The sequence below is a fragment of the Contarinia nasturtii genome, unplaced genomic scaffold, assembly GCF_009176525.2.
Source record: "Contarinia nasturtii isolate CC-2019 unplaced genomic scaffold, AAFC_CNas_1.1 Cnas_scaffold_810, whole genome shotgun sequence".
NCBI lineage: Eukaryota > Metazoa > Arthropoda > Insecta > Diptera > Cecidomyiidae > Contarinia > Contarinia nasturtii.
In genome coordinates this window covers 3149256-3165094 of record NW_022198157.1, presented here as the reverse complement: position 1 = coordinate 3165094, position 15839 = coordinate 3149256, and the positions used below count along the sequence as shown (strand labels likewise).

The 15839-nt window shown below is 35.0% G+C and overlaps 1 protein-coding gene across 1 annotated transcript in view; it reads right to left on the bottom strand.

Moving 5' to 3' along the window:
• The window catches only part of LOC116342060 (protein Tob1-like), a 110915-nt gene that overhangs the window by 55703 nt on the left and 39373 nt on the right, over positions 1–15839 (bottom strand). The window contains exon 2 of the mRNA XM_031769544.1: positions 10500–10557. The gene's annotated coding sequence lies outside the window, so the exon portion shown is untranslated. The remainder of the gene's footprint in view (positions 1–10499; positions 10558–15839) is intronic.

The window sequence follows — 15839 nt, the reverse complement described above, 5'->3', positions numbered from 1 at the left end:
TTAATCAAATGAATTTTATGTCACTTTCTGGGGAATTTCCTTCGAAATAGGAGCAAAAAACTTTTGTTTTCCGCTATAAACGATATCGTCCCTAAAAAAATGTTATTTCGAATGGATTAATATTTGAAAAATTGCATAGCTTTTGATTGCGTTCTTTTTTTTGGCATTTTCTATTCTTTTTTTTTTCTATCTACCTGCCATATTTTGATTGTATACATTAAAAATGGAAAAGAAGAGATTGTTCGATATAACTCACACTTGAATTGAGTGTTTTGATGGCAATCAAGGAAAAAAAAAAGGTCAGAGCAAGGTAGACAGAATCAAATGTAGAAGAAAATCGATGTTATAAATAAAAATGTGAAATTTAATCAAGAGAAATAATTAAATGCACGTGACCCTTTTTTGCCTTTTTGTTTTCTTTTTCTCTGTCAAATTGAACATGAAACTTCATCAAACGAAGCGACTGAATTGAAAATGAAATCGTGTATGTTAGAACAAACAAGCCCACATATATTATTCAATGGCAAAAAGATGTTTAAGATTGCGATACACGTATTTATTTTTCTTTTGTTCAAAGCACAATCGCTTGTCGCTGTGATTAGAATTATTTTTCAAATGCCATTCAACATAAACAACAATAAGCGAAAAAAAAAACACACATATAAATTTTCAAATTGAATCGATCAAGCATTTTGCGAGCGCATGATAAAATCAACAGATTCGCAAACGAAAAATGTATGAATCGTGGTATTTATGTAAATTGATTTTCTCCTTTTCTCTGGCTCTATTCGTCGGGAAATTCGATTTCACTTACATAATACATCCGACATGTCGTGGGAGAAACGAAGACACGGAAAAACCGTTGAATAATCAAAACTCTTTTGGGTAAATACGCATCGAATTGAAATGAACCGGTCTCATTGTGTGATTTTAAGCGGAATCGTCAACTCAATTCAATGGTGGAATGAAAGGCAACCAAATGTAAGCAGGTTTCTTATATGTAGAAGAAAAGAAATAAAAATATATATATTGAAATATATCAAATCGATTTATTTTTCTAACGTTATTGCGTGAAGTATGGAAAAACGTCATCGTGCTAGTGAAAGCGCCGACCAATTGATCCAATCGATTTGTATATATATTTATTTATGAGTTTCGTTTTTACTTTTTTTTACTGTGTGCATAGAAAAACGTCAAACAAATTTTCATATCGATGAACCGAACGCAATGCATACAACGGAATAAGGAAAAAAAACTGAAACGAAATGGAAACGAAAACTTCACCATCAAAAAGGAATAAAGCAGAGGAAGAAGAAAAATGAAAAGCAATAGAGCTATTTTACTTCAAACACAGAACGAATCGAAGAAAAACGATGACGATGAAAGAAACATTTGGAAAAGAAATGTGATCTTGATGAAGAGAGTGGCAATATATGATAATAGGGCTCCGTGAAAATTGAGAAGCTACAAGCACCCATACCTATCCATTCAACTCTTAAGAAATATAAGAGGATTTGCTAACTAAACATTTCAAGCATTAACTCAACAGCGAATGCAACCCCTCCCGTAATGGCAGCGCCAAATTCAATTTTCAAATTAAATATATTTAAGCGGAAACAGAGTTGGTGGCCTAAATTCACTTCCATTTTTCTCTCCATCTCTCCTCGCTCTTCAATCGAACACCAAATTGAATCGAGGTCACACTGTACCAAATAAAATTCCCATAAAATATTTCGATTTTCAATTTAAAGGTTCATCGTATAGATGTATTTACAATTGACATGCATACACGCAAGAGTCGTATTCGTTTGAATGATTCAAGTGTGGTGCAAAGTCTTCGATGATGTGAATATTGGCTTCGGGAAGGTTATTAAAATGATTAATGGTCTTATTCGCGAGAGGGAAAAGCACATAAAATTACAACGATATTTGCAATAAAAACACACATTCATTGGATCGGCCCGGACGTACGTGCATCCTTGAGAGTTGTCAATGGGGTGATTGGGTGAGAATGAAACATAAGCAGAGAAAATCTCTACATGTACTTGTTTATTTTCAAAAACCAAAGCTCGTAGTATTAGTTCCGAAAAAATGGCCCTGTGCAAAGTGACAAATTGCATGAAATCGATGGGTATACATGAAAACTGTCGCTTCTTTGCTAATGTTTGTATTTCCCGTTAGGTTTATTAAATTCAGTATCACGATGCGATTTATTTCATTTACGAATGGTTTAATGTATAAACATGAATTGAATACCCGAATTTGAAATTCATTTCCTGGAGCTCACAAATTCGAAGACAGCGTGATCAATTCCATTTCAATGACAAGCTGCTTCGTTGCAGCTAAATGTCAATTAGTAAAGCATTTGGACTGGTTGTATATTCAATGTTTTTCTCATTCGTTGAAAATTCAATATGAATTTCAAATTAGTATCAGCTGAACGAAGCACACACACCTCGCAGCGTTTCACAAGACATCAAAGTATAATTAACGATTGCAATTTGTTCTTTTCGCCGGTTGTTGTGTTTTCTTTTTTCGCTCTATCTATCTTTCGGACTCACTCTTCCAGCCTGTCATTTGCGAGCAATCGAAAGTGTTTGATTTAATGTAAAATCCATTTTACCGCCACTTCTTCAAGATTACGTTAGCTATCAATCTTACTTTGGCTGCAAGCCACAGAACGGTTCATTCTGTGCCAAGGCAATCGATGGAACATACAGCAAAAAGTGAAGCCATGTCAAAGAGAAAAGGAAAAATTAAGCGAAAGACATAAAACACACACATAGAGAGAGATCGAGAGAAATAAATAGAGAAAAAAAACGGTACAATGATGATCGATTAATACGTGAATGTGAGCATCTAATGAGAACGATGAGGAGAGGATATTAATTAATTATAGGCAAAGTGAATTGTTCACTTCAGCGTGAGCATGAGCTGCTCGCCAAGTATTGAACTTAACTTGGCGACGGATGAAACAAGACACATATAGCCACATTGAAATGAAGACGATCTTATGTCTGAGCTGTGGCTTTTTTATTCATTCAAGCAGACTGAATTTTCGCATAAACACAAAAAGTTCGGCATGAGCATCGACTGACAAAAAAAAGGATAGACAACAGCAAACAAACGAGAAAAAAGCAACGAAATTCAACATCGTACACCATTTCTGTGGAGACGGAAGCAAATAAGAAGATTTTTGCCGACGATTCGCGAATTTAGTTAATGATAAGAAGCTCACCGCCATCATTTGATGGTGATGCGCCGTTCTGTTGCTGTTCTGGTGTTCTGTTTTGTGGGTCTGTGTTTTTTTCCAGTGTGTTTTATTTGTGTGTACAGTGTATACATTGCTTGTTTATATTCATTCTCATTGGAATTTGTGCTGTGTTTCTCTTTGGCGCTTTTGCTTGTTCATGTCACACACTGTGTTTTTTTTTTCGTATATGAGCCTTGTCATGTCTTTTCTCATCTTCAGCAACGGCGAACATACAAGAAAATATATATTATTTTGCTTTTGATTAATTATTTTTAGCTGCGCTGCTGAAAGAATACACATTCAAGAAAATACCAACGATAAAACGTTGCCATCGATGTCATGTACATTCAGGTTCTGGCTTGGTATATATTTCGTGTTTGGTGTCGTTTCATTATGGAGTACGAAAGGAACAAAAAAAAAGACGGTTGGTTTTCTTTTTTCTTACTACCGCAATAGTAAGTGAGAGCAAAGAAAATGAAGAAGGAGAAAATAAGTGAGTGCGACGGGCGCACTCTAGTTAAATACGATCGATAATTTTCTCGAAACGACAAAATGGAATGCATAACGTCGAATGCTCTTTTTCGTCGATCTCATTCATATTTTAAAGTGTTTAAACACTTGCCATAAATATTGGCACGCGAAAAAACATCGAAAATTATAATTAAAACTCTCTCGTTCTCTAGCACTCTCTCCAACTCTTTCGCACTCTCTCTCTCCGTCTCTACTCCGTTTTCACACGCTCGTTTGCTCATTCAATATATATTTTTTTCGTGAATTTTGCCCTCTGAATGCTCTGTCGTTTTATTTGATTTAATTTTCTCCAGTACAGCGCCGAGCATATTGTATTGTTGGTACTGTTTTTTGAGTGTGACGTTTTACGGTGTGTGTTTTTTATTCGTCTTCTTGCGAAAATTCGCTGCTTGCAAATGTACATTTATTTTGATGATGATGATGACGACGAAACGTACACCCCAAAAAAAAACGACAAATTTCTCCGCAATGCAGACGTTTCGCCTCAAAACAAACAGTGTATGTTGTGAAAAGGCAACAGAAATCAATGTTTATACATAATGATTCGTCGAATGATAGCTATAAATTTAATGTTACAAAAAGAATATATTATATATACAACAACAATTGACAACAAAAGAGCCTCGTTAGTAATGTGATTTTTTTTTCGTTATTGCTGTTGTTCGATATGCGTTGGTTCGTTGTACCAATGTATCGTCGCGTTGACAATATAGTCAATTTTTTGTTTAATCAGGTAAAAATTGGCGCTTTTGAGGAATGTCACGATTATTAAAATAAATTTTCCACGTATCTAGCATCAAAAGACTTTTTGACGCCAAAGTTAAATGTATATAATAAAAAACGGTCCCTTTTAACGACAAATCACATGTCAACATAATCACAGCACAGTTAAATTATGTTCGAACTTGATAGGAGAGAGAGAAAAAAAATGTGTCAATTGCAGTTGAGTATCGTGACATTTTTTTTTCTCTTCATTCGTCAAACTCGCATCCGATTCGGATGATCAAGTTTGACATAATTTAAATTTACATCATTAATTATTATGGCGTTTGGTGAGAGTTGTTGATCTGGAATTTCAGCTCGGATGCCCTTGACTCTATCACTCACTCGTCATTGTTTGTATGAGCAAAAAACATACATGTTCGCTGTGTATGTGTGCAAATGTGTAAATGGATGTACATGTGCGTAATGAATAGCTCGATTATATGTCATGTAAATTAACAAAATATTAATTGTTTATGTAATGAATGGCATCGGGAATGAGTATTAAATTTTCATTTCCATTTCTTCATGTAATATTTATCCCGATAAACTTCCGACTGTCGAAAATAGCGTAGTCGTTGTCAAAATTGTTGTGCGTAGGCATAATACAATTGAATTTATATGATGCTGCTTCATATTTGTTTATATTTAGGGCAATGCTCATGACGTCACGCATCATTGCTAGTGGTTTTAGTTTGTCGGTTGAAGGTTAGAGAGTGGGTGAGATAATTTGAGGTGGAAAAAAATAATGAGGACGCTACTTTTAACTTGTTCCTTCCCATTCTCGTGAACATTACATTTCTCTAATTAACATCGTTATTACATCGAAATCTATACCAATTATCGCTTTAAATGTATAAAATGTTAAGCTTAAGCATATACATTGTATATACATATCGTAACAGGATCAACAAAACCACGATGCCGCCGCCGCAATGTCGTATTTAAACTAGCATCCCCCATCATCATTAACGATTATTATTATTATCCACGATATTGTTGTTATCGATGCTGTTGCCGTTATACTACATCAGTCGCCCGCTTTTCATCATCGCCGTTGTCGACGTTGCTGTTGAGATTCAGGAATGGCGGTCCCAAAGAAAATGCGATTCATTTGTAAATCATGCTAATATTACAATCGTTCAATTCAATCTCTCTCATTCTCGGTCGCTATCTTGGCACGGGAGTGTAATGTTGTGTACAAGATTAAGTGTTCTATTTCATATAGGCGAAAAACGTGGCTGAATCCAAAATCGAAATAATCATCATTCCTATCATTTATCATTCTGAAGTAAGTGTACGAGCAGTACATTGTGCAATTTGTTCGGCTTTAGTTAATGTATTCATTTTCAGTTTTGTATGACATGATTTCCATTGCTCCGCGATTTGAAGAGTCTCGAACGAGTAAAACGAGTTCATTTAAATGAAATAATAATGGCAAGAGTTCGTTTTTTTATCGATTGTTTTACCTCTCACATCGTGATAATAGCGTAGCGTATTTATTTGCGTTGTCCTAACTACTCTTATAATCACTCGACGTGAAAGCATACACTCTTGGCATTTTACAACAAAATATTTCTGTATGTACAATTGAATGACAAGTACATCCAATAAACAGTATTTTCAAATATAAATCATTTATGAATGTGAGCTGTATCACATTGAAAGTACAATTGATCTGAATGACTCTTCGTTCTGAAATAAACTCATTTTCGAACATCGACCACATCGATTTATAAATCGATTTGATACACATTTCCCTTTCGAAAGAATTGTTTTCGATTTTAATATTTAATGAGATTCGCTCGGAAGTACATCCGAGTAATTTGTGTGTCGTTATGTTTCATTTCACCACTTTAATTCATAATTGAATGAAACAAATGTAAAAAAGAAAAAAAAATTAGCGACTAATGAAGAAATGGGATTCAAGGGAGTACCGTGCAGTGTTTTCAACATTGTGTGAGTTTCATTTTTCCGAGAGTGAAATTTCAAATTTGCAGAAAATTCACTTAATTGGTATGTGAATGCGCGCAACGGGCAAATGTTGTTATGTCTGTAACATCATATTGTACCACAAAATGTGTGCTCCGCTGTCTGCTGTTTATTCTATTTTCATCTGAAATCGGAAACGCTGTGTCTTGTACACTTTTTTTTAATTAAATACATCCAAACCGAGAACAGCACGTATGCGACGTTTTATGTGCTGCTGAACCAATTTACAGTCGACAATAAAGAAAGCACTTTTGCGCGTCGTACACACACACACCCACACACCGTATAATCAATGGCACATGCTGAATGTTCTATATATTGGAATTTAATTCTAAATGATTTAATTGTGGCAAACAACATTCGTGCACATTTCAGGCACACACACACAGAATATGTGATGCAAATGGATCGAATAAACATGAAATGATAAAGTTCACAATCCATTTGCGCAAAACGTAGATTGTTTTTTGTCTCTGCGGCAATGGCCGAACAGAAAACGGTTACGTTTACCAAATATTTGAAATTAAAATGTGTGCACAGTGCAAAATGTGTGTTGTTCCAGACATAAAGATAAACGTGCATATATTACGATGTTCCAGAGAATTGATGATTTTGCTACTTTGTGACGATGACAAATTTATTGGCGTCAGACTTTGAACACATAATGAATTTTCGATGCATACGCACATTGTCAATAAATACGGTTTGAGATGTTAAAATTGGCGTTGTGCGTTGGCGTGTTATTTTCATACGATAAACGTCTCGGCTTATATTGAATGTCAATAAAATGTGATGATGGTCTTTAAATGCGTTTAAGCGTCAAACAATATGATACGATGGAATGTTATTCGCGCCCATAATTCCACCCAATAAAAATACAATCTCTTTCTCTAATTAAAATAAAGTCCCGAGCTTTTATTGCACCAACAATATTACGCACAAAACAGAAATTACTTTTTTCATTTGTGAGAGGGGCCAAGAACACGTGCATATTTTATGCATTCTTTTTGCCATTGAGACAGAGGCAGACATATCACAATTTGATTGATGAATTTTTCATTTTGGGAATTGCATATTTATGGCCATCATACTGCGCCATGATTCAAAGCGGCCGCGCTTTTGAGGATGCGAAAATGCTTGGCTGGCTGTCACTGAGCCATTTCGGCCGAATGTCAAATTGAATAAAAACAAATTATTGCGACACTGGAAATATAATGCGCACGTGATTATTAAATGAAATTTTTACGTTTGACCGTAAAAGGAAATTAAACATAAATCCATAAAAGAGTGGCGGTACATGTATCAGTTGGCCTGTCACATTGCGACGAACATTCTGTTTTTTTTAAAAATATATTATATTAAAATCCCATTTGAATGAATATATTAAATTATACTTAACGTGGGGGATGCAATTTTAATTTAGGCATCGTTTCGCTTTTACGAATTTTGGAGCGCAAACATAAAACGTTTTTGTGTAGCCGTAAATCGATTTCGCTTGAAATGTGATTTATGAAATTGTGGTTGACGCAAATGCTGTTTTTGTTTCACACACGTGAGTATTTCTGCTTATTAAACGCATTATTACCAGTAAGTTTTTTGTTGCTATTTCAGGTCGTTCCATTTATAAATTTTGAATTAAACACACGTTGGGGTTGAACATGCATTTTTTCCTGCAAAAAAAAAACACACACACTCACATTATGTCAGCTTCCGGCATTTATACACAAAGGATTTGAATTGTGGGCAAAAAAGTGAAATCAATTTGCGTAGACTGATGGAACGATCCCAGCGAGAGTGTGTGTGTGTGTGTGTGAGAGAGAGAGAGAGAGAGAGAGAGAACACAATTGTGTTGCATCAATATAGATTAATATAGATTTTCACAATGGATGAACGGGCCAATTCAAATACCGATTATTATCCCTCATCATGTATATCGATGCCTTTTCAACTCAATAATTCCCCGCTCAGCTAAACATATCGTCATCATCATAATTGTGGTGATAAAAAGTCGTTTTTCTCTCTTCGCATTTTCAAAAAGGTCAATTGACCTTTTTAACGGCTATGGCAGATAGATTGCATGATTTTAATATGAAAGCAAATGTGTGATGGATGGAGATATAATTGAACCGTTTGATGTATACTCAAGCTTAGTTAGTCCCTTCGGAAAGGATTCTGTGTAAGATGCTTTCATCGATCCATATTTTTTTTCTTTCCATGCATGACTTGAAATGTGTAAAGTGTTCAAAATTCGTGTGTTTTTTTTTGGTAAACATAAGCACAACAACCTAAGTCCATTTTTATTAAGTTTTTATTTTCGTGTGCCGAATTAGAATGCATCCGCTTTTTTGAAGAGCGTAAGGAATTCATTGTATTCCGAAAATGTATACTTTACACTCAACAAAAGGGTATCTCGTTGACAATAGAGCTGCTTTGCATTCATTTCCGTTCATTGTAAATTGTCAACTCATTGTTGGGATGCACTATATTGTATTACAATGTGTGAGTTTGTGTGTGTGTGTTCAGATCTGTGTTGGCCGTGTAACAAAGAGAGATTTAGACAGATTGAATGCGAACGAAAAGAGCTTCGTAACTTATAGATTGTCTCATTTTATCTGTGTAACCACAACATGAATGGCGTTTTTCTCTTCGTCTTTGATTGAATACCAGCTTGGTTCACCGCTTGTATGCGGTTCTTTTGGATACTAAACAATTTTTTCTTCTCTTTATTTTTCCAGGTATCGGATTACCGCATGGAATTTTGGATGTCTCACATCAAATGGTCCAATACCCAACGCAAGTTCTTCGTTCTCTCTCTCTCTTCGTCGGCTTTCCAATTGGGCTTTGACAGGAAAAGCTTTCATTTATAATAATTTATATATTAATAATCTTTGGAATGGCGTATATAGTGGTGAGTGAAGGGTTGGTTTTATCAGAATAACCGCAAATATACATAAATAACGATGTGTTGAAAAGTGACGGTAAGATCGGTGCAAACTTTGAACAGCATCAATGTGCCACTCCATCATTCGTGCCTTTTGATCACATATATTCAAATTTTCGTCTATATACAGCACAATCAATTGTTTCATTGTGCAAACAAAGTAATCAGGTTCACTTTATTTACCTCAATGCTGTCTACGTTCTGGCCAAAAGTATTTTTGGTTTTGTTTTATGCGAATCGGTTTGAGACTGCCTTTTTCCCAAAAAAAACGAAAGTTATTGAATAAATTACACAAAGTCTTGTGTTTCACCAGTTAAATCGGCTTATATTTTCCATTTTGTATTTTAGTCTTCATTTTCTTATTCTGGTTTTTGTGCAATGTCAAATCAATGGCACAAAAGATAAGAGCGTCTCGTGCATTACTTTCGTTTGACGGTGTTTCTTTTTCGGCAAGTAAAACAATACATCAATAATTAATTAAGTACGCGGTATGTGTGTGTGTGTGTGTTTTTAATATAAAAGGCGACCGGCTGTACTTACACTTAACGGCTGTGCGCGCGCTAAGGTTTCGTATTTCTTATTCTTTAAATAATAAATCGTTCGGATTGTTGGATGGAATAAAGAGAATCAAATGACGAGTTTGAGTAAATATTGTCGATTCGTCTGGCAAAATCGGCCTTTTATAAATGGATTGATAATTTGACATTGAAATTAAAAATGTTCAAAGTGCAATTTGTCTTCGTTGACTGCATTTTGCTGACGTTTGCCGTTTTTCCATTGGGAAAAAAACGATGTAATTCACTCGCTTTTTGCTTTTTATTTCGATTTAATGAATGTTATTCTTTTGAGATTTTTTTGCTACCGCTCTCTTTCGCTCTCTCCCCGCGCTGTTATGAAATTTTCATCCTCTCAATCATGTGTCATGGTTCTTATTTTTCCATCAATTTTTGCTTGCTACAAACTTTTTTTTTATTTCAATTTTCAGCAATTAATCAAAAAGTGCAAAAAACGGTAACTTACCAGTTGAAAATTGATTTTATCTCTGTCTCTGGCAATGCGTTCCCAATGGGTTTTCAATCTGCAACAAAAGAGAAGAGAACGAAATTTTTTAGATGGAAATATGATTTATCTTATTTCAAGTTTTCGATTTTTCGATTTACAAGTATATAACAACAAGCAGAAAAAATTGATCAAAGTCTGATTCAATTCCACTGCAGGTAGAATGTAGATGGAAAAAATTCAATTTGAATGGAAAAACTGCAATTTTGCTGATAAACCGAATAAAAATGAAATCTATAGAAAAGAGCCTTCAGTGCGTCACTTGTGGTTTTGGTTTTGGTAAAATTTAGTGAAATTGAGGTGGTGTTATTGCAAAAACAACTCGAACCCGATTAGTTTTCAGTGGCATTGAAATGATATTGCACGAATACACACCGATTTTAAACCATTTTGATACGGTTATTACATTTTAAGTTCATTTATCAATGTTTAATGCAATTATTACTCATTATCACCCATTTATTGTGAGCGCTGTATGTACGAGTGTTTGTGAATTTTCTTCCGTGTTTTGGGATTGTGTTGTCGTGCGACCATATATTATCCCAATTTTTCAATTACACCAAAGCCATTCATCAATGTAGTTACTTGTTACCAGTTAACTGTAACTATTATTGCGTTTACTATGTGTGTGTGTCTCTGTGTGGGTTGCTGTGTGGTACCGGTATTTAATGTTAGTCGAAGCAGTTTGAACGCTTAAGCAATCACTTTTAATAGAAAGCTTCATGTATATGGTTTACGTTACGAAATTGCTCATATGTTGCTGTTCTGCTATCCTTTTCGAATCTCCAATATTTTCGCTCCATCTTTCACTTCGGAAACGAAACTTTAACGAATTGTGAGTGAGTATGAGTGTTTGTATGTATTTTCATGTTGTATAAGTCATATATGTACAATTGATGTGTTTACATCTGTGCCAAGCATTTGTCGTCTCTGTTATGTCGAGACATAAAATAAACCCGTAGCAAATGGAAAAGATCGTTTAGTTCGACGAGGTTGTTATTTAATGTTCGGCGAAAAAAACAGCGAAGAAGAGAAGAAAAAACAACTACTACCAGCTATAAAGTATGAACGAAGCCAATACAAACTAATGACAGTTGCTATTAATGTTACCAACATATACTAAGTTTCCGTTGCATTGTGTCAATTTTATAGACCTGGATAAATGACGAAGAACATGAATGCCATTCATTTGCTATATAACTTGGAATCGCTTTTGGTATCGTTGCGTTCAGCCTAGTTGTTGTGCTTTATTTTCTTGATGGGTTTGTACAGTGCCACAATTTTCTCTTCTTCGGTCTTTTTCTGTATATTTTCTCTCAATTTTTCGTACGAAATTTCGAGCATCGCATTGCGAGCAGCGCACGATGAGTTTATTTCTTGGGGGCAAGAGTGAGATGGAGCGGTAAACAGTATATGTTCGGCAGTTTTTGTGCTCGATGGCACAAATATCCTTTTGATCTAATTTTCAATCATATTATATACATTGTGTTCCATTTCTGTTGTGAGCATTGTGTTTGTGGATCTGATGAGAACGATATACACACATTCACATTCATGCCGGCAAATAGATCAAATTGCCGCTGCTGCTGATGCTGTGCATTAAGTTTAGCATCGGTATATAAACTCATCTCTTCTTTCTCTCGTTCACGATACAACCAAATGAATTATTACATGAACTATATAGTTTTATAGTAGTGGCTGCAAACTGTGCTGGGGCAATGTGAACAACGGATAAAAAGTCGAACACACTCACCCATATTATCAAATAACAGAGAGTGAGAGAAATTTATATTTGTTCCCAGAGTGTGGGTGAGAGAAAGAGAGAGAGAGAGAGTATGTAAAAATAATGGTTGCTATGATGTGCCTGTCGTTCATTGTTGTTATTTTTATTACTCTATCGCTATTTATTTTACGAGTTTTTCCTGCTATCTCACTCGCGCCGCCACAAACTATCTTTCGAATAGTTGTTATTCGTGAGCCCTCGAGCTTCAGCCCTTGTTTCATATAGATGTTGCATGTATGTGCGTGTGTGTGTGTTGGCGTATGTGTGGCATTCGTTATGTCACTCATGTGTGTGATAAACGCCGTGCAACACCATTTCTGCCGTTACACAACTTATTCTGCACGAAGCGGATGTAGAAGTGGATAGGTATACATTTGGTACTCTACATTTTCGAAATACTATAAATTGTGGTGCTGCTGCTACTACTGCTATTGCCATTTCTGCTGCATGTGTTACTTCCTGCGCTTCGCTCTTCTCTCTTCTTCACTGCTCTTCACCTCTGACGAGAATATCGATTTTCAACCGTATTCAATGCAAACATTGTACCGAGCGCACCAAAAATAGACTCATGGCATATTGGAATACAATCGGTGTTGTATGTGCTTGTTTGTTGTGCGTATTTAATAATTACATGGCGTAGCATTCGAAAGTGTTTAGAGTAAACGAACATTCATTCTTGTTCTAGGTAAATTTGTGTTTGATCATGAAATTCTTGTTTCTGCAATTTTTCTTCTCTGTTTTCGGTTGAATTCTTCACTTTTTTTCCTGCTCATACCCCCCAGATATTCAAATGCATTTAGCGGATGGAATGAGTGTTTGGGAAAATCGAGTATTTCTACTGCAAATATTTGTCGTTTTTGTTGTTGTGATAAATAACTAAATTAACGATTGCTACACAATGAACCGTTGCAAAATAGAAACATAAAAGAGAAATAGACTTAAGTATATGCCCTATTTTGCTCTATTTTCTATTTGGTTTCGATTTTTTTTGCATATTAAGGCAGAATGATATTGGAGCATGCCAAGTAAGCCATATCAGAAGAAGCCTGTTGTAATCGACCATTCAAAATGGATTTGCTTGGTTCTTTCTAAATTTTTAATTATTATTGATGCAGATTTCAACATACATGGATACAGAAAAGAGCTAAAGAGGCTTATGCTCGCGTCACTGGTGCAAATGGCTTGGATTAATTTTTAATTTGGTTTAAATGCATTAGTGGATAACAGAATCAAGTTTAATTTAGTTTGTGACTAAAAACATATAATTCACTATCTCTCGCTCGATCTCTATCTCTCGCTTGTGTTGAAATGCAATTTTCTGAATTAGCAGCAATTGGATTTTGAAAGACATCAAATAGCGCTTCCGTTACGCATCAAACACATAAATTCATTATGTGTAGCAAAAACATACACACGTACGTTTCGGGTTGTCAGTGTTTTGTTGTTGTTTTTTTAGCGTAAAGTCACTTACTCTCTCCTCTTTAACTCTCTTTGTCAACAAAATGAATTTTACGCCCGAAATATGCTGTTGCCCCAATTTTAACATGAATCAGCTTCGTGTTAAGTGTTTAATTGATAGAATAAGCGAAAATGTGAGCAAGCAAACTTTTTTCCGGATTTTCACCCATTTTCCGTGAAATAAAGATAGAGGAAGGAAATATATCAAATATTCTAGATATTTGAGACTCTTCAAAGCATTTTACATTGAAAGTAAATTCACTTCTCGAATTTCATACGGTCTCCGCTCTGTCACACACCGAAATATTTATATTTCCACTACAAACACTTTTTACGTTTTGCCATCGCACATTGACTCCATAACTCAATTTCCTAAATAAACAAACACTCAATAATAATAATATAAGTATGAATACTACAATAGGCTTTCGAGAGCGAGAGCAAAAAAAAAAAGGAAAAGAAAGAGAAACGAACGGGCGCTTCGGGTAAAGTGCGCTTCGATTTTCGCTCATCAAAAATGAACAAGATTTTCCCGGGTCAATTTCTATTGTTTGTGGGGCCAAAGTGAAGCAAGCATTTATTGCCATTTGGAATAGCATCGGTCCAATTAATGGCACCATTTATGTAGAATGCCAAGTAAATTACCACTTTTTTCATAGTATGTGTGTGATGATGCATATATACATAGAAAAATATGTGGCCATTTCGTAATGCGAACAACGCGCCCCATCCATAAATTATTGGCCATGCAATCAACGAATAAAATAGATGGCTTAAAAAAAGAGTAATGATTTAACCGAACGAAAACGGAAATGCGCGCTTTTAAGCGCATTTGGATCGACAATTTTTGATTCATGACGACTGGCCACATTGCATATATAAATCCATTTTCCATTCAATATGAATGCGATTCGTGCGATATTTTTCAAAACGAACTGAATTGGATATGAGTTTTCCACGAAAAATTTACCATCTTCGCCTGAACGGATATGTATACATGCCGACATTGGCAAACCGTAAAATACATTTGCATACGCTTCGCTCAACTCATTTTACCATACAATTTTATGTAGTTTCTTTGGAAATAACATTAAAACTTTTCTGCCCTTTTGAAAAAAAAAAAAAAAAAAATAACTGTACATTAAATAAAATGGATGAACAAGAGATAAATTCGAAATTTGCTGAGCAAGTGCAAATAATTATTTTTTTTTATGCAGTTTACGGATGTAATTAATATCACCTGACTGATTTAATGCGGTGTAAAAATCAAACGGACTCGCTTTTCTCGCCGATTTAATGAGAAAAAAAAATCGATGAATTTATCGCGGTTGAAATCGCGATTTGTAATTCGATTCGAGAAATGCATTAAATTCAATAGAAACATTTTTGCCGCTTGAGTTCATTTCATTTCGCATGAACATGCATAATAAATCATTTATTTGATTCCACTACATCGCCTTTTTAAATAATGTATCTTTCATAATTAATTTTTAAGCTTACATAATAAAAAAGACGAAGACGAAAACTGTATGCGAAATTGGACATCCATTCAAAATGACCTGCAAAATTCGTTCCAATCGAATTTATTTATAAATAATTCGTTTGGTAATTTGGTGTAAAAGTTCGATCGAAAAAAAGAAACCACACATTCATTCACGTATTCGAGTTAATAAAAGGAATGTTGCTTTGTGCATTGTTGAATGATTTAGCTGGAGAACGCTTTATGCGGGGGAGGAAGATACGATGAAGTAAGATTGTCCAAACCATCGATCCATGTAATAAATTGATGGCACAGTTACTTACGGAACTTTTCTGACGTACATGATTTTCGATAGTGACTATAGGAAATTGAATTACTTTTCGGAAATAAACGTTAAACTGTCAATGAAGAGCGAGAGAGGGGGGAAGATGAGAGCGAGCAATAAACCGAATAAGAGGGGTGAAGCGGTTGAAAGAATAATAATTAATTATGCTTAATGAATAGAAATTGATGAATGATATGTGTTTGTATGTGGGGATAGTACTTGAACTTGTCAATACCATTTAAGATTGGCCTTTAG